This window comes from Saccopteryx bilineata, chromosome 4 (assembly GCF_036850765.1).
Source record: "Saccopteryx bilineata isolate mSacBil1 chromosome 4, mSacBil1_pri_phased_curated, whole genome shotgun sequence".
Taxonomy (NCBI): Eukaryota; Metazoa; Chordata; class Mammalia; order Chiroptera; family Emballonuridae; genus Saccopteryx; species Saccopteryx bilineata.
The window spans coordinates 51,453,369-51,478,219 of record NC_089493.1 but is presented as its reverse complement, the minus strand read 5'-3'; the positions used below and the strand labels follow the sequence as shown (position 1 = coordinate 51,478,219).

Here is a 24,851-nt window from a genome sequence, read left to right as displayed (position 1 = left end):
TGATGCTCTGCCCATCTGGGGCGTTGCTTTGTTGGAACCAGAGCCATTCCAGCACCTGAGGCAGGGGCCATGGAGCTATCCTCAGAGCCTGGGTCAACTTTTGCTCCAGTGGAGCCTCGGCTGCGGGAGGGGAAGAGACAGAGAGGAAGGAGAGGGGGAGGGGTGAAGAAGCAGATGGGCGCGACTCCTGTGTGCCCTGGCCGGGAATCGAACCCGGGACTTCTGCACACGCCAGGCTGACGCTCTACCACTGAGCCAACCGGCCAGGGCCTATTTTGTATCTTTCTGAAGCTGGAAATGGGGAGGCAGTCAGACAGACTCCTGCATGCGCCCGACCGGGATCCACCCAGCACACCCACCAGGGGGCGATGCTCTGCCCATCTGGGGCATCGCTCTGTTGCGACCAGAGCCACTCTAGCGCCTGAGGCAAGGGCCGTGGAGCCATCCCCAGCGCCCGGGCCATCTTTGCTCCAATGGAGCCTCGGCTGGGAGGGGGGGAGGGAAAGAAAGAGAGAGAGAGAGAGAGAAAGGAGAGGGAGAGGGATGGAGAAGCAGATGGGTGCTTCTCCTGTGTGCTCTGGCCGGGAATCGAACCTGGGACTTCTGCACGCCAGGCCGACGCTCTACCACTGAGCCTACCGGCCAGGGCCCACTTTCTTGCATTTTTAAACAATGTCTTGACAGACAGCACAATGTAAAAGTTTGCAGATGTTTTGTTCTAACTAAATATATTAATATGACAGAACTTTTGGTGCTTTAGGAAGCAAATGGTATTTTGAGATGAAATGTGAGTGAAATAAGTAATTCTTGATTTGTTCATTATCTATCCCTCTATTTGTGCTTCTATAAACCTATTAGATAAGATTATTAATTGATGGCAGAGGTAGATTTTATGCAATGTAAGTGAACATTTCTTCTCAGTCAAAACATTTGATAAAAGTACAAAATGGATTATGAAACAGTATGTATAATTTCAAATATGTTTGATTTTGGAAAATTATATTACAATAATCAGAGATTGCAAGATTATGTACCTTGTTTAGATGCTCATCTCTTTTTTTTCTTTTTTTAATTTTCCATTGATTAAGAGAAGGGAGGGAGGGAGGAAGGAGGAGAAAGAGACACACATGCGCGCGCACACACACACGCATCAACTCAGTGCTCTACTTAGTTCCATTTAGTTTTGTACTTACTGATTGCTTCTTGTATGTGCCCAGACTGGCGATCGAACCCGTGACCTCGGGGTACTGGGACGACACTTTATCCACTTAGCCACCCAGCCAGGGCCTCATCTTTTTTAACTGCATTTTAAAAAGCAGTGCTGAACATTAATCTAGAGAAAGTGGAAATAAGAATTTGCCATATCATTTTTTATTTCAGAGAAGTTTTACTGTAGTGTTAGATTGGTAGGTAACATTGTTTCCCAGAGGCTATTATACGTACAGTAGAAAGGAGATTACATAGGCAATGAAAACATTTTTCTGTTTTATGAATGAACTTTTATGGGTTAAATCAGTTAATAAATGCATATGTGAATTAAGATTATTTGTGTAACATCTGAGATATACTGCACTGTAGAAGGAACACTTGGTAAAATTAAGGATGTGAAATTGATCATACTCTAAATTTGATGTCAGATTTGGTCCTTATCTAAACCTGCATTTATGTAACAAATTTTATCATTAGAATTTTTTTTGAAATAGGTGGTAGAGAAATATAAAAGTACATATTTAGTTTTATAGTAGTAATAATTGCCATGCAGTTTTTGCTACTCTGACTACAAAATCTTTACTGTACTTCTCCTTCCATGTTAAAACTTGTGGAACTCTCATTGATTTTGATTCCCTCTACTTTTCGTTTCATTGCTATCACGTGTAAAGATGGCTCCCAATATCCTTTCTCCCTTCTGAATTTTCTGGTAAACTTTCATTCTTTGCCATGCACTTCTAAAATTCATCGAAATTAAGAAACTAGCATTTTTTTTTCTTTTCTGTTTAACCTTACATCACACAAACATAAACTCTTTGAACATTAATTAGTAACTTTGAAATATCACTAACACTCACAGGACTGTTATAAATATTCCTGTTTTTAAATTTTTCATCACTTTCTTATGTTTCCTGCTATTCTCTGCTCTCAGTTTCCCGCCTTTGGTTGCCAGGTTAATTTCCCCAAAACACTTCTTTCATCCTGTCACTCCATTGACTTTCCATCAAAAACAGAATAAAGTTTTAAGCTCTTATTTTGGTATTCAAGATTTTCTATAGGCTGATCCCAGTCTACTTTGTTGTGTTGTTTTATCTCCCCCACAGTATAGCAAAAGTCCTTAACTTAAAGCCAGAGCTGTTAGTTTGCTTCTTTTTCTTGACCAGTATTCTGTTCTGTATATCATTACCCATCCATTCCCTGTGAACACAGTAGATGCTTAAGATATAGTTGTCAAATGAACAAATTATGTTCAAGATTTCTGTTAGTGAAGGGGGCTGATGGATATGTTTGTCAGTCTAATTGTAAATGTTCTGAGATGGGGTTATAGCTTCACGATTTTTTTAAATGGCTTCTTCTTAGGTGAACTTGAATAACAATAAATCCACTATAATTTATGAAAGGCTAATTTAGGTTTATTTATGTATCTTTACTTGATATAAATAATAAATGAATACATTTCTCATTGTAATGATTAGTAAATAGTGTGAAATTTTCATGGTATTCATCATCCTTCCCCTCAACCACTTTAGTATCTATTCTTTATTAGGTGGGTAGAATTTCTCAACAGCTTTATTGAGACAATTTACATACCATACATTTCATCCATTTAAAGTGCACAGTTAAATGGTTTTTAATATATTTACAAGTTGTACAACCATCACCACAGTCAGTTTTAGAATATTTTTCTTATTCCCCAAAGAAATCACCCTTTAGCTATCACTTCCATTGCCCACATCTCACCTTACTCTCAAACCGATAATCTACTTTCTGTTTCTGTAGATATGCCTATTTCAGACATTTTATACAAATGGAATCATATAATATATAGCCTTTTGTGTTGTTGTTCATTTTTCTTCGTGGGCATTTAATGTGTGTCTGTATAATATTTGTAATTTATTGTATGTGTACATGTCTAGATCCAGAACAAACTAGGCACATAGAAGAAACTCAGTAAGTGTTTATTAAATCAATGTACTTACACCTATTTCCTAAAAACATAAATGGGATTATACTATACATAGTATCCTTTGACTTTTCACTTAGCAGCATATATTGAAGATCTTTCCATGACATTGTCCCAGAATGATGGTCTCATTCTTTTAACAGTGTAAATATTTCATATGCATACTTATAGAGGTTTACCTCTTGAACATATCAATGTATGTCTAAAAGTTCTTAACTTGTGTTGATGGTTTTGTTATACTGTTTTTTTTAAAACAGTTCCTGCATTTAATGTGATTTCTATAGTATTAATATTGGAATTTCACTTAAAAATAGGAACGAAAACTAACAGGTAAGGCTTGTTTGTCTTGAGTAGAAACGGAGTATAGGCTCTTCATGGGGTTCTGGCAGGACCCAGCTAAAACAGTTCATTTTGTATTTGGGTTTCTGAATGTAAGCATGCCTGTTTTTATCTTCATGGCATAGTGCTTAAAATAGAACTTAAAATGCTATCTTGTGCTTTGGTGAATTTTAAGACTTTTTCTTGCAGTCATGTAGGTGTGATTTTAAAAAAGATCTGAAGGATTTCAGGATAAATAATTTTCTCATTTTAAAAATCATCATTCTGGTTTATGGGCCTCTGTAAATTATCCATGAAAGGGACTTTAGATGCACCTAGCTCAGAGCCTAGCTTATGATAAGTGTTTGGTAATTATTTGTTATTTACTCAAGATGTATTTATTAGACTCAATCATTATTTGTTTGAATTCTGACAGCGTGTGAGGTACAGGGCTATCAGTTTGAGTGTATGTATCACCAAGTATGTATGTGTATTTAAACACTTGTTATTAGGGAATATTTACTAAAAGATCTTTTTTTTTTTTTTTTTTTTTAAATCATACAAGTAGTGTATCAGCTTTTAAAGTGGTTCTCCAAATCTGGTTCCCAGTTTACTGGTGATTCTCCAAACTCTTTCTGGGAGTCTCTAGGTCGAAACTATTTTTCTTTTTTTTTTTAACATTCTAAATTTTATTTAAAAAATTAACTCTTAACTTTAAACTGTTTTCCTAATAACAATAAGGCATTATTTTCTATATTGACATTTGCAAACTCGACAGTGGGTAAGATTGTGGATGCCTTAGCCAGGACTAAGGCAATGGTACTAAACTATACAGTTCTTTTTTATTTATTGATTTTAAAGAGAGAGGAAAGGAAATAGAGGAAGAGGGAGAAACATTGATTTGTTTTTCCACTTATTGATGCATTCATTGGTTAATTCTCCTGTGTGCCTTGACCAGGGATTGAACCTTGGTGTATTGGGATGATGCTCTGACCAACTGAGTGAGCTACAGGGCCCCTGTACAAATTTATCAGCTTGCACTTGGAATTAAATATATAAATGCCAGTTACACCAAATGTTTTTGGTTTGTTTTATTTTTGGTTTGTTTTTTTTTTACAGAGAGAGAGAGAGGGATAGATAGGGATAGACAGAGAGGAATGGAGAGAGATGAGAAGCATCAATCATTAGTTTTTCGTTGCGACACCTTAGTTGTTCATTGATTGCTTTCTCATATGTGCCTTGACTGTGGGCTACAGCAGACCGAGGAAGCCCTTGCTCAAGCCAGTGTCCTTGGGTCCAAGCTGCTGAGCTTTGCTCAAACCAGATGAGCCCGTGCTCAAGCTGGCGACCTTGGGGTCTTGAACCTGGGTTTTCCGCATCCCAGTCCAACGCTCTATCCACTGCGCCACTGCCTGGTCAGGCTACACTTAATGTTTTATTATTATTATTATTTATTTTATTTTTTTTGTACTTTTCCGAAGCTGGGAACGGGGAGACAGTCAGACAGACTCCCGCATGCGCCCGACCGGGTTCCACCCAGCACGCCCACCAGGGGGTGATGCTCTGCCCATCCGGGGCATCGCTCTGTTGTGACCAGAGCCACTCTAGCGCCTGAGGCAGAGGCCACGGAGCCATCCCCAGCGCCCGGGCCATCTTTGCTCCAGTGGAGCCTTGGCTGCAGGAGGGGAAGAGAGAGACAGAGAGGAAGGAGAGGGGGAGGGGTGGAGAAGCAGGTGGGCGCTTCTCCTGTGTGCCCTGGCCGGGAATTGAACCCGGGACTTCTGCATGCCAGGCTGACGCTCTACCACTGAGCCAACCAGCCAGGGCCTATACTTAATGTTTTTGATGCAACAATAAAACATACTAATTATGTTTCAGTCTTTGAATACATTTTAAAATATATTTTGTGTGATAAAATAGAAAGTACTTGTAAAGCACTTTTACTGAATACCAAATCCTATGATTGACTCAAGGGAAAGAACCTGTGCAATTGTTAGAGTTGCGTGCTGAACTAGCTGCTTTTTTCGTGGACTACCATTATTACTTGATATGATTGTATATATGAAGTTCAATAAAAGAAAGTTTTTACTGACTGCTTTTTTTTCTGGCTATGTTATTTTATTTAGTTATCATTGAAAAGAAGTTTGTCATGTGGAGGAGAGGATTGTTTAAAATGATCAGAACTGTCACAACCTGGAGGAGCCTTAGACCATGACAACTAAATGCAGTGTGTTATTGTGGAACAGGGTGGGAAAAAGGAAATCTGAATAAATTAGACTTTGATAATAAGGTATTAACATTGGTTCATCACTTGTAACAAGTATATCATGTTAATGTAAAATCTTAATTGGGGAAACTGGGTGTGGAGTATATGGGAGCTCTCAATGTCTAGAAATCTAAAACAGTTTTAAAATTAAAACATTACTAAAAAAACACAAAACAACCCCAGCAGATCAGCTTCAGAATAAAATATTCTGGGTACATCATTGCTTAATATAACCAGAACCTCAGTTTTGTAATTTTCCAACCCTAAGGTCTTCTACAGTCCCTTCTAGGGACTATCTTCATGCCTTCCCTGTAGTTCTCAGATCCCTCTTTAGGCCATCAGCTTTTGAGTTATGACTTTTCTTACTCTTTTCTGAATTTCTTTCCTGTAGTCCAGTTGTTAACAAAGTGTGTTTTGTAGACCCCTGCTGTGCCCTAAAACTATTCTAAGGTGTGAGGTCTTTCCAAACAATTTTCATAACGGTACCAATTTGCAGTTTCCCCTAGATTGCCATTTGCACTGGTGGTACAAAAGCAGTAAGGGGTAAAGCTGCTGGCACATTAGCACGAGTTAAGGCAGTGTGGCACCAAACTGTACTGGTAATCATTGCATTCCTTACCACTCTGCACTCTTTTTTTTTTTTTAAACAGATTCATTTAGAATGTCCTTGATGAATAAAAGTATTAATTTTATTAAATCTTGACTTGTGAATGCATGTCATTTTAATACTTATCTTGTATGATGAAAATGTAAAGTATGAGGAAGGATATTTCTCACAATCATTGAAGATCAATGGTTGTCTTGAGGAGAAGCATTTGTGCATTTGTTTTGAGTTACAAACTGAATTCCCCACTTTTTTCCTGAAATACCATTTTTACTTGAAAGAACTCAAGACTGACAAAATGTGGTTTATTCAGACTTGGGTATTCAGCAGATGTTTTCTCAAAACTAAAGTGAGCCTGTCAATTGCAAGAAAAACTACTGACTGTATTTGTTACTAATGATAAAATTCAAGCTTTCAAGCAAAAATAGAATTTTAGAAGACTTATATTTGCTAATGTGAGCTTGACAGCTTCCCAGTACTTGGCTTATTTATTTATTTTTAATTTTTTTTTTATAAAAATCAATGGTGGTAATAATGTGATATATTGAGGTTGTATAGTGAAAGTGTCAACATTCTGAAACAACCTGTCACTCAGTGAACCAATATTTTCTAACTAACCAGTGAATGGCACAAAACTATGTATGCATGGGTAAAAAGAGCCATTGGAAATGGAAGATAGATCAGTGGATTTCAATATATCAGTGTAGGAAATGTTCATAGATAGGGTTTCAGATTACATATTGCTGCAATAGCCTTTAAAAAACTGCTACTTGTTGAGTTTTGGTGCAAGATCAAAGAATATCCACAGTTATCTGAAACGGCGGCTATTGAAATACTCTTTTTCTAATTGTTGATCTGTAGGCGGCTAAATTTTCTTCATACAGAACTTCAATCTGAACAACCTACTGTAACAGATTGACTGCAAAAGTGGATATGAAAGTCAGACATTAAAGAGATTGCAAAGCCCTGGCCGGTTGGCTCAGCGGTAGAGCGTCGGCCTAGCGTGCGGAGGACCCGGGTTCGATTCCCGGCCAGGGCACACAGGAGAAGCGCCCATTTGCTTCTCCACCCCTCCGCTGCGCTTTCCTCTCTGTCTCTCTCTTCCCCTCCCGCAGCCAAGGCTCTATTGGAGCAAAGATGGCCCAGGCGCTGGGGATGGCTCTGTGGCCTCTGCCTCAGGCGCTAGAGTGGCTCTGGTCGCAACATGGCGACACCCAGGATGGGCAGAGCATCGCCCCCTGGTGGGCAGAGCGTAGCCCCTGGTGGGCGTGCCGGGTGGATCCCGGTCGGGCGCATGCGGGAGTCTGTCTGACTGTCTCTCCCTGTTTCCAGCTTCAGAAAAATGGAAAAAAAAAAAAAAAGATTGCAAAAATGTAAAACAGTAACAACCTTCCTATTTTTTGGTCTTGTTTTGGAATATAGTTTTTCAAATTTAATTTGTAATTTATGTTAACAGGTAATGAATTTATTTTTAAATGATAATCTTCAAAAATTTCTCAGTTTTCTAACAGCAAATATGGATAAATTTAATCAATAATGTTTTTGGGATCCTCCATTTTCTTTCTTTTTTTAATAGATTTTATTTATTGATTTTATAGAGAGAGGCGAGTGGAGGGACAAGATATAGTTGCTTCACTTTAGCTATTGGTTTCTTGTCTATATGGCTTGATAAGGCAAGCCCAAAGTTTTGAACCAGTGACCTCAGCATTCCAGGTCAGTACATTAGCCACTGTACCACCATAGTTCAGGTGGGATCCATCCTCCATTTTCAAGACTAGAAGATTCCAGAGAGCAAAACCTTTGAGAACCTGAGCAGTCTTTTTATATAAGATTCACAGTACAGGAGACTAGTTTAAAGTGGGAATCTTTTTCACCTTCTCATTCAAGGTATTTTTTATAATTTAAAAGAAAAAAATACTTTGCTTATAGATGATAGTGATTCATTCACAAGGCAGGTTTGCTAAGCAGTAATTAGTTGCTTGTGTTGCATTGAATGAATGAGATCCAAATACTTCAAATTAATAATGGAATGGGAATTGTATAACTTTATTTTTCAAGGTTATGTCTCAGTCTTTAATTGCCTTTTTTTTTTTGTAGGAGATGCAAGTAGCTAGGATAAATGAAAAATCCATACAGGTGTTCCCTAATCTAATTTTAGTCAATAATTTCCTCTTCAGATATTTTAAGATGATTGATTTTTATTCAGCCTATTTTGTTTTCTTTTCCCTCTTGTGGGATTAACATGGAACATAGAGATTATAAGATCTAGAGATTATAAGACTCTAAATGTTTTTCCGTTCCTTTCTGCCTTTCTTTAGAGTTGTATTTGAAAAATACCACCTCTGTATTTCTTTTTTTTTATAAATAAATTTTTATTTTAATGGGGTGACATCAATAAATCAGGGTACTTATATTCAAAGAAAACATTTCCAGGTTATCTTGTCATTTAGCGCCTCTGTGTTTCTTAAGCATCTTTCCTCAGAGTATCAAAGTAAGCCTGGAAAAGGAAGATTTTTGTTGCAAACGTTCCAATACGTGATTTCTAAATAAACTAGCATCTTAAACATGATAGATCTTTTTTAGGAAAACTGTGGTATTCTGTGTCTAAACAAATCTTAGTGAAAAGAATATGATTGCTGTTTTCAATCCTGAATTTTAGTTAGTAATCCCAGGAATGGTTCAGACTAAGGAAGAACAGTGAAAATTAATAACTCTTAATTTTATACTATTTTTAAAAAATTACTTCTTGGTATATGTGGCAACTCTTTTAAAAAGTTCTCCCAAGTGGCAACTCTGCTGTGCCTAATGGAAAAGAGACTAGAGAAGATTTGTAATTAGCATTTGCAAGTAAGCAAAATGTGCTTTAACTAGTGTATAGTTTGTTCTGTTGAGTAGGTTCAACTTTGCTACTTACATATTTTGGTTGATAATTGTTTCGAACATATTTGCTTGTAAGTAAACACTTCATACTCCACTGAGTTACTACTTTTCTGGAATCGGTTGATTTAACTGTTAAGTGTAGAGCATGATACTGAACATTTTGTTTTGCAAATAGATTTCAGTTTTACTTGTAGCTTTAGTAAAAAGTGGCCCTTGCTTTGTGGTTGTTCAGATATCTGTCATTTTAACTGCATAATCTATTTGAAGGAATGGGGTCTGAGGGTGGGGTGTGTGTGTGTGTGTGAATGTATGCTGTGAATGCTATTAGAATTCAAAGGGGTGACTGACTGGTTGGCTCAGTAGTAGAGTGTCACCAGCATATGGATATCCGTGTTCGATTTCTGGTCGGGGCACACAGGAGAAATGACCATATGCTTCTCTACCCCTCCCCCTCGCCTCTCTCCCCTCTCCTTTCTCTGTACCTCTATCTTCACCTCCCACAGCTATGGCTTGGTTGGAGCAAGTTGGCCTTGGGTGCTGAGGATGGCTCCATTGCCTCATCTCAGGCACTAAAATAGCTTGGTTGCCAAGCAACAGAACAACAGCCCCAGATGAGCGGGCACCTCCCAGTAGCCAGCTAGATCCCTTTTGGGGCACATGTAAGTCTGTCTCTCTGCCTCCCCGCTTCTCACGTAATTAAAAAAAAAAGGAAAGGCCCTGGCTGGTTGGCTCAGCGGTAGAGCGTCGGCCTGGCGTGTGGGGGACCCGGGTTCGATTCCCGGCCAGAGCACATAGGAGAGGCGCCCATTTGCTTCTCCACCCCCCCCTTCCTCTCTGTCTCTCTCTTCTCCTCCCGCAGCCAAGGCTCCATTGGAGCAAAGATGGCCACACACACACACACACACACACACACACACACACACACGTGCGCGCGGGCGAATTCAAAGAGGCCCTGGCCAGATATCGCTGGTGGTTAGAGCATTGTCCCATTATGTAAAAGGTTGTGGGTTCTATCCGTGGTCAGGGCACATATAGGAACAGATAAATGTTTCTGTTTATCTCTCTCTTCGTCCCTCCCTCCCTCCATTTCTCCCTCTCTCCCTTTCTCTTTCTCCCTTCCTCTAAGTAAATAAAAATAAATAAATTTTAAAAAAATTCAAAGGATTTGACCTCCATCCAATTCTACAAGTAAAAGTAACCAAGGGGAAAAGTGACATGGATGTGAAGTGCAAATAGTTAACTTGAGCTCTTAAGTACAAATAATTAGCTGTAGATTTAGGGTATTTGAAGTAGTAAATAATACCTTACTAAAATGAAAATAATTTCGTTTGATTTAAAAATGATATGATCCTTTAATATTTTCCCTTTAATAGTCTTAGCTCATTAAAAACTAGGTAATGAAGAGAAGAACCTTTTTCACTTTCTATATAATTAGGCCTTTTCATGCACTCATTTATGCAGTAAATATTTGAATATATACTGTTAGCTGATATTGTGTTATTCATCAGTATACAAAGATAGTTAAAACAATTCCTGACAGGAAGAAATTCAGTCTGGTGGACAGATAGATACATACTATCTTTCATCATAATTATCTGCTTAATACCAACAGTAATATGGGTAGTTGGTAAGTACTTTTTGCTTAACTTTGAATCTCTATATTCCTGACTTGTATTTAAGAAAATTAACTGTTTCTCTTCAGCTTTCACATATGAACATTTTATATTGATGAAAAAAATTAGTTATCATAACTTATTTATTTTTGTGACAGAGACAGAGAGAGGGACGGATAGGAACAGACAGGAAGGGAGAGAGTTGAGAGGCATCAACTCTTCGTTGTGGCACCTTAGCTGTTCATTGACTACTTTCTCATATGTGCCTTGACCAGGGGCTACAGCAGATTGAGTGACCCCTTGCTCAAGCCAACGACCTTGAGCTCAACCTGATGAGCCTTGCTCAAACCAGATGAGCCCATGCTCAAGCCAGCAACCTTGGGGTTTCGAACTTGGGTCCTCCGTGTCCCAGTCTGACGCGCTATCCACTGCGCCACCGCCTGGTCAGGCTATCATAACTTACTCTTTTGAAAAACTTATATAAAGTCTATTCTGAGATTCTTGTGTGTCTCCTATCCAGCTACCTGCCCTTTCCTTCCCTTTATGCCCCATGGTTTTAAGAAAAGTATCATTCATTTTTAAGTTACTTTGCCAAACTCAAAGTAACCAAAATCTATTGGGAACAAAAGGAGTTTAAATAAAATTAACACAGAGCACAGAACTTTAATAATTTTACTCAAAGTTGGTTTAACTGTTCGATTTTTATTTATTTATTTATTTGTATTTTTCTGAAGCTGGAAACAGGGAGAGACAGTCAGACAGACTCCCGCATGCGCCCGACTGGGATCCACCTGGCACGCCCACCAGGGGGCAATGCTCTGCCCCTCTGGGGCGTCGCTCTGTTGCGACCAGAGCCACTCTAGCGCCTGGGGCAGAGGCCAAGGAGCCATCCCCAGGGCCCGGGCCATCTTTGCTCCAGTGGAGCCTCGCTGCAGGAGGGGAAGAGAGAGACAGAGGAAGGAGAGGGGGAGGGGTGGAGAAGCAGATGGGCGCGTCTCCTGTGTGCCCTGGCCGGGATTTGAACCCGGGACTTCTGCACACCAGGCCGACGCTCTACCACTGAGCCAACCGGCCAGGGCAACTGTTCAATTTTTTAAAAACAGACAGGAATATAGGACTGTTCCTGTATGTGCCCTAACTGGGAATTGAACCTGGCATCTTCGCTTCAGGACAAAACTAACCAACTGAGCTATCTGGGCAAGGTTAACTGTTCAATTTTTGATAAATCTTAGCTTTTTAGAACAATTTTTTTTGAAGTTAGTCTTATCACTTATATGAAACTCTAGACCAGGGGTCCCCAAACTACGGCCCGCAGGCGGCATGCGGCCCCCTGAGGCCATTTATCCGGCCCCTGCCACACTTCTGGAAGGGACACCTCTTTCATTGGTGGTCAATGAGAGGAGCATAGTTCCCATTGAAATACTGGTCAGTTTGTTGATTTAAATTTACTTGGTCTTTATTTTTTTTTTATTTTTTTTTTTTTTTGGTCTTTATTTTAAATATTGTATTTGTTCCCGTTTTGTTTTTTTACTTTAAAATAAGATATATGCAGTGTGTGTAGGGATTTGTTCATAGTTTTTTTTATAGTCCGGCCCTCCAACGGTCTGAGGGACAGTGAACTGGCCCCCTGTGTAAAAAGTTTGGGGACCCCTGCTCTAGACAATTCCAAGTACTGTATGGTATAATTTTGAACGGAACAGACATTTTCTCTACTTATATTTTTTTCTTTTTTTTTTTTTTTTTTTTTTTGTTTTTTTGTAAACTAAAGATGATTTCCATGTTGTACAGGGTATATAGTGCCATTTCAGTTTTGAACCTTTACATGTAACCTGTCTGGATTTGGGATCTTTATTCCTGGTTTACTCAAACTTTAGGATGAAATGCTTTGATGTGGGTATTTTTATCACTGTGGTAAGGTACTTGGTGGCCCAGACACATGTCCTTTATTTCTAGGAAGTTTTCTGTCTTAATCTGTTAGTAATTTAGTATTTCCCTTTCATTTTCTCTTATTAGAGGATTGGACCTCTGCCTTTACTCTCCCCCCCTCTTATAATTAGTCAGTTTTTGTCTTTTGTTCTTTGTCCTCGTGAATTAATTTTTCTTTCTTTACTGTCTTTGTGTTTACTTTTAGGGAGGAAATATGGTTGATGTTTGTGTATGGTCAGGTTTTATTTAACTGATGGACATTGAAAACTTTTTTGAAGCTCATAATACAAACTATATTAATATATGATAACCATTCATAAGTAGTTACCAGAGTTGAAATAAAATTTATATGGAGCCCTTCTAACTCTGAGCAGCACCATGGTGGTGGGCAGAACACAAGTGCCTTATGAAAGGCAGCCAAAGGGAGCCAAGAAGAAAGTAGTTAATGCATTTTCTAAGAAAGATTGGTATGATGTGAAAGCACCAGCTGTGTTCAATATAAGAAAGAAATATTGGAAAAATACTAGTCACGAGACAAAATTGCTTCTGATGGTCTTAAGGGTTGTGGTTTTATTTTTTTGTATTTTTCTGGAGTTGGAAACGAGGAGGCAGTCAGATAGACTCCCACATGCGCCCGACCGGGATCCACCCAGCATGCCCACCAGGGGGCGATGCTCTGCCCATCTGGGGCTTCGCTCTGCCGCAATCAGAGCCATTCTAGCGCCTGAGGCAGAGGCCACAGAGCCATCCTCAGCGCCCGGCCAACTTTGCTCTAGTGGAGCCTTGGCTGCGGGAGGGGAAGAGAGAGACAGAGAGGAAGGAGAGGGGGAGGGGTGAAGAAACAGATAGGCGCTTCTTCTGTGTGCCCTGGCCGGGAATTGAACCCGGGACTCCTGGATGCCAGGCTGACGCTCTACCACTGAGCCAACTGGCCAGGGCCTAAGGGTTGTGTTTTTAAAGTGAGCCTAACTGATCTGCAGAATGATGAAGCTGCATTTCGAAAATTCAAGCTAATTATTGAGGATGTTCAGAACAAAACTACCTAATTTCCATGACATGGATCTTACACATGACAGAATATGCTCCATTGTCAAAAAATGGTAGACATTGATCCTGGTTAGGTAGTTCAGTTATTAGAGCATTGTCCTGATTTGCCAAAGTTACATAGTCAATCTCTGGTCAGGGCACATATAAGAATCAACCAATGAATGCATAAATAAATAGAATAATAAATCAGTTTTCTCTGCCTCTTTCTAAAATCAATCAGTAAGTAAAAAATAAAATAAAATGTGTTGAGTCCTGGCTGGATAGCTCAGTTGGTTAGGGTTGTTTTGATATGCCATGTTGTGTGTTCCATCCCTGGTCAGAGCACATTTGAGGGGGGAAAAAATGGCAGACCATGACTGGAGCTCATATTGATGTCAAGACTGCTGACAGTTATTTGCTTTGACTATTCTGTGTTGGTTTTACTAAAAAAATGCAACAGATTCAGAAGATCTTTTATGCTCAGAATCAACAGGTCCTCCAAATCCAGAGGAAGATGATGTAAATCATGACCCTGAAGGTATAGACAAATGACTTGAAAGAAGTGGTCATGGTTTGCTCGTTTGCTCAGTCGATAGAACATTGGCCTGGTGTATGGATGTCCCAGGTTCGATCCATGGTCAAAGCACACATGAGAAGTGACCATCTGCTTCTCTTCCCCTCCCTCTCCCTCTTCTCTCTCTTCCCCCCTTTTTTTCTTTTTCTTTTTTTTTTTTTTTTAACAGAGACAGAGAGAGGGATAGATAGGGACAGACAGGAACGGAGAGAGAATAGAAGTATCAATCATCAGTTTTTCGTTGCGACACCTTAGTTGTTCATTTATGGCTTTCTCATATGTGCCTTGACCGTGAGGCTACAGCAGACCGAGTAACCCCTTGGTCGAGCCAGCACCTTGGGTCCAAGCTGGTGATCTTTACTTAAACCAGATGAGCTCGCTCTCAAGCTGGCAACCTTGGGGTCTTGAACCTGGGTCCTGAGCATCCCAGTCTGACGCTCTGTCCACTGCACCACCTCCTGGTCAGGCTCTCTCTTCCCCTCTTGCAGCCAGTAGTTCAATTGGGTGAAGCATCAGGAGGATAGTTTGGTTGGTTTGAGCTCCAGCCTCAGGTACTGAGGCTAGCTCTGTTGATTCGGCCTCAGATGGGGGTTGCTGGGTAAATCCCAGTCCGGGTGCATGCAGGAGTTTGTCTATCTCCTATCCTCTCACTTAAAAATTTTTTTAAAAAAGCCAGAAGTGGTCAATAAATTGATTCCAGATAACATTGGAAAAGACATATATAGAAAAAGCTTGCCAATCTGTTTATCTGCTCTGTGATATTTTTGTTAGAAAAGTTAAAATGCTGAGGGAAGCCCAAGTTTAAATTGGGAAAACTCTTGGAGCTTCATGGTGAAATAGCAGTTCTGGAAAAGCTACTTGGGGAGAGACAGGTGCTAGTTAAATGAGCTGATGGATATGAGCCCCCAGTCCAAGAATTGGTTTAAAATTCAGAATTTAATGGTGACAAATAAAACATCCTATTTGTACTTAAAAGAGATTTATATTTGATGATAAAAGAAGTTGTGTTCTGAGACAAAGCTAGGTTGCTTTTAAAAATAAATGTACAGCCCTGGCCGGTTGGCTCAGCGGTAGAGCGTCGGCCTAGCGTGCGGAGGACCTGGGTTCGATTCCCGGCCAGGGCACATAGGGGAGGCGCCCATTTGCTTCTCCACCCCTCCGCCGCGCCTTCCTCTCTGTCTCTCTCTTCCCCTCCCGCAGCCAAGGCTCCATTGGAGCAAAGATGGCCCGGGCGCTGGGGATGGCCCTGTGGCCTCTGCCCCAGGTGCTAGAGTGGCTCTGGTCGCAACATGGCGACGCCCAGGAGGGTCGGAACATGGCGACGCCCAGGATGGGCAGAGCATCGCCCCCTGGTGGGCGTGCCGGGTGGATCCTGGTCGGGCGCATGCGGGAATCTGTCTGACTGTCTCTCCCTGTTTCCAGCTTCAGAAAAATGCAAAAAATAAAAATTAAAAATAAAAAAAATAAATGTACAGTATATGTATAATTTTTTAGAAGAATGTATAACTTAAAGAAGACTAGTAAACATAAACTTAATAGAATATTCCAAAACTTTGAGGCCTATAGTTGTGCACACTCATTTTGTCTCTCTTCCCCACTTCCTCTCAGGTAACTTGTATTTAATATGTTACTACTAAAATCAGAACTGATAGTGAAATACTAGTTTGTATATTATTTAGTTGTATGGTTGTTATTAAGCCATTCTAATTAAGCCATTTAACCATATCATAGTGTTGTAAATTACCAAATTTGATATACCATTCTTTGAAGAGGAGGATTTCATAGGTAGAGGTGGAGAGGAAAGTTTTGGAGACCTTATTTTGAAAATATGCATAACTGGCAAATATACACGCCCATAAAATCTAGCAATAATGCCTAATGATTTTGGGAAGAAGGGGCTAAATAAAGTTAATTGCTACAGTGATCCACATTTGGTTAAGTCTTGAAAAGTGCTTAGATTTATATGTGTCTATGATGTAATAAAGAAGTTGAATCAGAGTTATGAGAAAAATCTAGCTTTTTAAGCATAAACCATTAAAATCTGTTAAACTATATATTTTTGTCCATTATTTTGTTTGATACATTAAAAGAGTTATATGTAGAGTAAAAAGAATTATTTCTTTACTGGGCTATGTATATTTTTGGCTAACTCTTGAAAACAAGCACTTACTCCTCCCCATTCTTTTTGCTTATTTCATGTTGGGCCTTTCATATCACAGTTACTTAAAGCAGAGTTTATACTCATTCTGGAAGAAAAAAAGGAGGGCTGATTTTTGTGCCAGATACTGTGATAGATGTTCTATAGTTACTTGGGAATGAAGCAGATTGAGTTTTTGCCCTTGTGAAACTTATATTCTGGTATTCCGATAAGTATATATATAAAGAATAGTTTGGTTCTTGGCCCTGGCCAGTGTTATGATTTTCAGGGGCTAGTCTGAAGGCCAGTGATTGAAAACTACTGGGTTAGTGTCATGGGGAGACAGCAAAGTTTTGGGTTTCATCCTGGGTCAGGGCACATACTGAAAGTGACTCGTTAATTCAAAACTAAGTGAAACAGAAATAAATGTGTGCTCTCTTCCCCCCCCCCTTTCCCCCTCCCTCTCTTCCCCCCCTCTTTTCTCTTCCTTCCCTCTTTTCTCTTCCTCCCTCCCTCTTTCCCCCTCTTCCTTTCCCTCCCTCTCACCCTCCCTCATTTTCTCCTCCCTCCTTTCCTTCCTTCCCTCCCTTCCCTTCCCTTCCTTCTTTTCCTCCCTTTTTCTCTCTAAGGTCAATCAATTAAAAAAGTAGATGGCATCTGTATCTGAATTTTTAAAAAGATCCCATGGTTTTGTTTTTTTTTTAGATTTTTTAATTCATTTTAGAGAGAGAGAGAGAGAAAGAGAGAAAGAAAGGGGGGAGGAGCAAGAATCATCAACTCCCATATGTGCCTTGACCAGGCAAGCCCAGGGTTTTGAACTGGCGACCTCAGTGTTCCAGGTCGATGCTTTTATCTGCTACACCACCACAGGTCAGGCCCCATGTTTTTATAATTAGCAAAAAACCACTGTTTAAAAATTTTTTGAATGTCAAAAACACTCAAGTTTATGTTGAGTGTTTTATCTATGCTTTAAAAAATTATTTTTTTTGAGAGAGGAAGAGAGACAGAAACATTGATTTCTTTCACTTAACTTATGCTGTCATTGGTTGATTTTTTTTTTTTTTTAACAGAGACAGAGAGTCAGAGAGAGGGATAGATTGGGACAGACAGACAGGAATGGAGAGAGATGAGAAGCATCAGTTTTTCGTTGCAACACCTTAGCTGTTCATTGATTGCTTTCTTGTATGTGCCTTGTCCCCGGGAAGGGGGTGGGGGTGGGGGGTCTACAGCTGACCGTGTAACCCCTGGCTCAAGCCAGCGACCTCGGGTCCAAGCTGGTGAGCTTTACACAAAGCCGATGAGCCCGCGCTCAAGCTGGCGACCACGGGGTCTCGAACCTGGGTCCTCCGCATCCCAGTCCAGTCCAACGCTCTACCCACTGCGCCACCGCCTAGTCAGGCTGGTTGATTCATGTATGTGCCCTGACTGGGGATCAAACTGCAACCTCTGCATGTCAGGACAGTGCTCTAACCAACAGATCTACCTGGCCAGAGCCTGTGTATACTTTTTTTTTATATAAGATTTTGTTTATTGATATTTTAGGAGGGAAGCGAGAAGTATAGTTGCTTCACTTCAGTTGTTCATTGCTTGCTTGTTGCTTGTCATATATGCCTTGACTGGATAAGCCCAGGGTTTCAAACCTGCAACTTCAACATTCCAGGTCCATGCTTTATTCACTGCACCACCACAGTCTCTAGGTCCTGTGTATGCTTTCTAGAAATAGTTTTTGAGGAAAGAGGTGTGGGAAGAACAAGAAAAATATCTGAAATAATAATTGTAGAAATTTTGATTGCCAGTTTATTGGAAAATCTAGTGGGATGCCTGTGCCTATGAGATGAATGACTATGGATGTATAGTAACATCTGCCTGCATGTATTTATTCCTCTGTCTGCCTATGTTATAAAGTTGGAACCATTTGAATGTGGCAGGCATAGAGGAGGAAGGGAATTTTGTAAAGGAATATTCAGTGATCTATCATGAAGTCTTACTAAGCTGAACCTGAGGAGGGGGGCTGTTGGATAGAATGATAGCATTAATGAATTGGAGATATTCATAAAGTTGAATTGTTTCAGTAGAGGTACTTAAATAAGTGAAGATAGGAGATTGTATGTAGTTGGAGAATGGAGTGTACGAATTAGTGATTTTGGAAGTAGTGGGAAGGTCCAAGGTGTGGCCATGGGAGTGAGTGGCTGAGGATGAAGAGTAATGAGGAGGAGTTAAGAAATATAACCCAATGTATTGGGGTAGAGCCTGATAATTGAGGCAGGTGCTAAAACCTTCAGTGAATGACAGGGATGTTGTTTAAGAGCTGCACTTTCTAATACTGTAGCCACTAGTCTGCTTATATATAGCTGTTGAGTTTTTGAAATGTGGTTAGTTGGAATTGAAACGTGCTGTGAGTCTAAAATACAACACTGGTGCTCTGTCTGGGTAGTTCAGTTAGAGTGCCCTCCCAGTATGCCAGAGTTGTGGGTTGATCTCAGGTGGGGACACAAACAAGAATCAACCAATGCAGGAGGAGTAGATGGATGGAGCAACAGTGGATCTCTCTCCCACTCCCTCTCTCCCTCACTCCATCTCTCCCTCCCTCCCCCCCTTGCCTTCCTCCCTAAAAATAAATGAATTAAGTTTAAATATATATATACTGGATTTCAAAAGTATACTATGAAAAAAAGAATGGCCCTGACTAGTTGGCTCAGCGGTAGAGTGTCACCCGGCTTGTGGAAGTCCCAGGTTCAATTCTGGGTCAGAGCACACAGGAAAAGCAACCATCTGTTTCTCTACCCCCCCACCCCCCACCCCCACAGCCATGGCTCAAGCTGTTTGAGTGAGTTGGCCCTGGGTGCTGAGGATGGCTCCATGGCCTCTGCCTTAGGTGCTAAAAAAATGGCTCGGTTGCAAGCAATGGAGCAACTGCCCCAGATGGGTAGAGCATCGCCCCCTAGTGAGCTTGCCAGGTGGATATTGGTTGGGGTACATGCAGGAGTCTGTCTCTGCCTCTCACGTTTAAAAGGAAAAAATATATATATATATAAATATATATATACACATATACATACATATTATAATTGTTTATATTGATTATATGTTAAAATGAGAATATCTTGTATATATTGGGTTGAGTAAAATTTATTATTAATTTTACTTTTTGCTTTGTTTTGAAAAAGAGGGAGAGATGAGAAGCATCAATTCTTAGTTGCCTCACTTTAGTTCATTCATTGCTTCTCATACATGCCTTGATGTGTGTGGGGGGATGCATGCTCAAGTGGAGCCACTGACCCCTTGTTCAAGCCAGTGACCTTGGGCTTTAAGTTAGCAGCCTTTTGGCTTAAGCCAGCAAACCCAGGCTCAAGTTGGATGAGCCCACGCTCAAGGTTACATCCTTGGAATTTTGAAACTGGTACTCAACCATCTCAGGTCATTGCTTGATCCACTGTACCACCACCAGTTAGACATGTACATTTCTTTTTATTTTTTATAATATGGCTAGAAGAAAATTTAAAATTACATGTGTAGTTCGTATTTGCAACTTCCTTTATATTTCTTTGGGGCATTGATTTTATAGAAATATTGCCAATAGGGAGTATGAGGATTATGAGGAAAGATATATGTAGGGGTCTGTTGAATTCAGTATAAGAACCCTTTGGGAGAGGTAGTAGACATTTCTCAGACTTTCACTGAGTTCTCTGGTGCTTTCTTTTCTGTTCTTTGTGCTTGGAGTTTCCTTCTATGCAGCCCCTTCACACCTAACTTTGTTCCCTGTGCTCCAGAGCTGACCTCAAGGACCATGTCTTCTTGTAGGGGAGAGAAATGACTAGAACAACTGTAATAGGAAGCATTTTAAAAGAGTAATTGTGTAAATGGTTAACAAAGTATTCATTAGAAGAAAAAATACTTTTGGCTAAGTTTATTTCAAACTGGGCCTTAGAAGATTTTTGATAGTTCATGATTACAAGGACGTTATTTCAAGCATGAGCAAAGATAATGAGAGAAAGTATTGCGGTATATTTATAGATCTATGTGTGGAGATATGTAAGAGAGTAATGCAAATTCTGGGAAGTTGGGGACAAATTGTTATCAGAACTTTAAATAATGGAATTATGAGAGTCTGAAACTGTACTAAGTTCTATAAAGGAAAAGGACAAATTCTATGAGCACATATAACAAGGAGACCTGACCTAATTTGAGGGCTTAAGAAGGTTTCCTTATTTCCGAACCATGTGAACTACAAACTTCCTACACATCTAGACCTTGTCAAATCTTTCTTAATGTTATGCCCTCCTTTCCTTCCCAAGTACCACCCTCATTATTTCACACTCTCATTGTTTCTTATTGCTATTAACCAACAACCTCTAAATTGCTCTCATATCTTACTTTCTCTTTTCAATTCATTGACTCTTCAGTCAGGTTGACTTTTTCATTGTCATTCTCTTCCCTACTCTTACATTTCCTGCAATTTGAAAAGTTTTTGTATTTGTGGGAGTAATATTTCTAGTATATTAGCCCTTAATGGTTCATAAAAGAGATGCCATACTATCATTACTCATTCATTGATTATGAATAAGACATAGTATAGACAAAGCTTATAGTTTGATAGAGAACAAGTAAACAAGTAAAAATCCTCTCACATATAGCATAAGGTTTGTATTGGATTAAACTGGGGAGTATATAAAGGGTAAATTTACTAATGTTGGGGGGTAGGCGAAGGAAGGCATCCCAAAAATGATGACATTTGAGACCTGAAGTAGTTGGTGTTAGCTAGAAAAAGGTAGGGATGGGAAAGACGAGTAGTTATTTGCTGAAAGAACAGTATATTTATAAAAATCCCAGAGGATGGAGAGGTGGTTAAAGGGGTTAGTGGCAATGGCTGAGACTGGATCATGAAGTATATCTTAGGTCATACTAAGAAGTTTGACCTAGACCTGTGGTAGCACAGTGGGATAGAGCGACGACCTGGAACACTGAGGTTGCCGGTTCGAGACCTTGGGCTTGCCTGGTCAAGGCACATATGGGAGTTGATGCTTCCAGCTCCTCCCCCTTCTCTCTCTCTCTCTCCCCTCTCTCTAAAAATCAATAAGAAGTTTGACCTATATACTTAGCGCAATTGAGTAATCACGAAAGGTTAAGCAGTGATGTGATCAGACATATATTTTAGAAAGATCACTAGTAACTATGGAGAAAGAGAAAGCAGTTGAATCCCTTACAGAGATTTAGGAAAGAGTTCATGATAGTCTGAATTAAAGTGGTAGTAGGGATTTAGACATTTTAAGGTGGTAGGATTGACATGATTTGGTCAGTAGTTGTGAATGAAGGAGGAAGTGGTATAGAAATTTCTGGCTTGGACAGCTGGTTAGGTGGATGGAAGGTTTAAGAGAAGTTTGATGTGTTAGGTTTGGATGTATTGAGTAGTTCTGGGACATAGAAGTGTTTAGCAGACATGCAATTGTAAATCATGAGACAAAGACTAGGCTGGAAATAAAGATTTGAGAATTAACTTGGAAATGGCATTTTGAAGTCCTGGGATGAATGAGGTCACCCAGGAAGACTGCGCTGAGTGAAAATAGTCAAGAATTCCAAGGAACTCTCACAATTAAGGCCTGGAATAATTTTTTATAATGCGTTTTTAAACTAAATGTCTTTTATGGACTGCTTTAATCTTTTTAAGAGTTGTTCTTTCCTTACAGTTAGATACAACATAACTCTTCTTAAAATTATGCAATAACAGGTATCTTTTACTGTCTAAATCTCTTTGTGAATTCAGTTAGCAGGAATTCAGTAGTCCAGAGCATTTTGAAACTATATGTAGGATTGCTAGTAGAAAATTCTTTCAGAAGTTTGGGAAAATAGATAATGATTAATCATCATCTATATATCATTTTAACTGCATACAGTAACATTTGGTAAAGATAGCTCACATGTTTTATAATACGTGTTTAGTTTTAGAATATTAATTTTAGGGTGACTATATAATCTATCATCTAAACTGGGACACTTTTTTTTTTGTATTTTTCTGAAGTGAGAAGTGGGGAGGCAGAGACCAGGAGCCACCCGATATACCCACCAGGGGGCGATGCTCTGCCCATCTGGGTTGTTGTTCTGTTGCGACCGGAGCCATTCTGGTGCCTAAGGCAGAGGCCATGGAGGCATCCTCAGTGCCTGGGCCAACTTTGCTCCAGTGGAGCCTTGGCTGTGGGTGGGGAAGAGAGAGGGAGAGAGAAAGGAGAGGAAGAGGGGTGGAGAAGCAGATGGGCACTTCTCCTGTATGCCCTGGCCAGGAATTGAACCTGGGACTTCCACACTCCAGGCCGAGGCTCTTACCACTGAGCCAGCTGGCCAGGGCCCAAACTGGGACACTTTTAAGAGTGGGAGCACTTTTTAATAGTTTTCCTAGAACAATAGGCATAAAATGAAACTCCTGGAAAACTTGAAAATCTTGTAATTTTTTACAGAATTTTTTTGTGAAGTGCTATTTGATGATTAATAGATTAAACAGTGATAATAAAGGTTTTGTGGCCAAGTATGTTAGATGTAAAGTTAACATTTTTTTTCTGCTGGACTTTGGACCGTTATATGTTAATATGATTTGAGAGAAGGGAGGGCATAGTGGGAAATGATAGAATCTTGAATTTCATAATTCATTTTGCCACAGAACCCTATTTCTCTGATTTTCTATTAACATTATGAACCTAGTTGAAAAATGTTAATTTAGAGCGTCCTATCTTTTAAATTGGAGCTCTTTCGTGTGAGGCTCAGTCAGATTGCTTCTTAGTTGTAAGTTTTATTTTGGGATTTTGAATAGTGATGTCTAGGAAGCTAACTATATTAAAATAAGCAAAATTTGAAGTTTAAAAAAATATAACTTCATCCTGGCTGGTTGGCTTAGCAGTAGAGTGTCAGCCCGGTGTGTGGAAGTCCTGGGTTTGATTCCCAGTCAGGGCACACAGGAGAAGTGACCATCTGCTTCTCCAACCCCTCTTTTCCTCCCAAAGCCATGGCTCCGTGGAATCGCCTTAGGCACTGAAGTAGCTCAGTTGCTGAGCAATGGAGCAGGGGCCCCAGATGGGCAGAGCATCACCCTGTAGGGGACTTGCTGGGTGGATCCTGGTCAGGGTGCATGTGGGAGTGTGTCTGCCTCCCTGCCTCTGAGTAAAAGAAAATATGTATGTATGGATAGATATATATAACTTCAATTACATTTTTCTGAAAAATATTGCAGTTTTGTTATTAGGGGAACTTTGAGAATTGAATACTAGTTGATTGAAGAGATTTTTCAAAAGGCCTTTATGGTTTTGTTTCTTCCTATTTAACATTTTAGACGTAGAATTCAGTTATAGATATATTGTTTCTGTCTCCATATTTATGGATACTCAAATGCCTTTGATTTAGGAAATAAAGAATTAAATTTCTACTTTTAAGAACATTGCCTTGAGTATTTGGAGAAATGTTCTGGAATTTGATTAGTTATGTGTTTAAGGAATGACATTAAGAGTAAGTTTCTATTTAATGTTTGTTTTGATTGATTATAAGCTCATATTTTATTTCACCTTTTTTTTGACAGAGAGAGACACACAGATAGGGACAGACAGGAAAAAAAGAGATGTGAAGCATCGATTCTTCATTGCAGCATCTTAGTTGTTTGTTGATTGCTTTTTCATTGATTGCTTCCACAAATGTGCCTTGACAGGGGTCAGGGGCAGGGGTGCAGGCGGGGGGGGGGGCAGAGCTAGTGACCCCTTGCTCAAGCCAGTGACCTTGGGCTTCAAGCTAGCAACCTTTGGGCTCATTTCAGTGACCATGGAGTCATGTCTATGATCCCACGCTCAAGCCAGCAACCCTACACTCAAGCTGATGAGCCTGTGCTCAAGCCAGGGACCTCAAGGTTTCGAACCTGGGTCCTTGTCCCAGTCTGTTGCTCTATCCACTGTGCCACCACCTGGTTAGGCTTATTTCACTTTTTTAATGGGAAGAAAAACTAAAATACCCTGTTAGCACAACCATAGTGCATTTCTTAGTTTTGTTGGCTAATTTATAAATTGTCCTTTAGACACAACAATTAAACATGTCTTAGCTACTTTTGTGCTTTAAAAAAATTACTGTTTGTCAGTACCTTTGGCATTGTCCTCCCTCCCTTCCACCCTCTCTCCCTCCTTTACCTTCACCTTCACCTTCACCTTCACCTTCACCTTCACCTTCACCTTCACCTTTTCTCTTTTCCCTTTCCCCTTTCCCTTTCTCCTTCCCTTTCCCCTTCCCTCTCTCCCTGTAAAAAATTGATGCTGTTAGAGTTTTCGGCACCAAAGGTTTATGAGTAGCTCATTTTTCCTTCATAAAGTTT

The 24,851-nt window shown here is 39.9% G+C and overlaps 1 protein-coding gene and 1 pseudogene across 1 annotated transcript in view; both read left to right on the top strand.

Moving 5' to 3' along the window:
• The window catches only part of PIAS1 (protein inhibitor of activated STAT 1), a 144,867-nt gene that overhangs the window by 5,672 nt on the left and 114,344 nt on the right, over nt 1-24,851 (top strand). The window lies entirely within an intron of this gene.
• On the top strand, nt 13,158-15,305 carry LOC136333875 (small ribosomal subunit protein eS1-like; annotated as a pseudogene).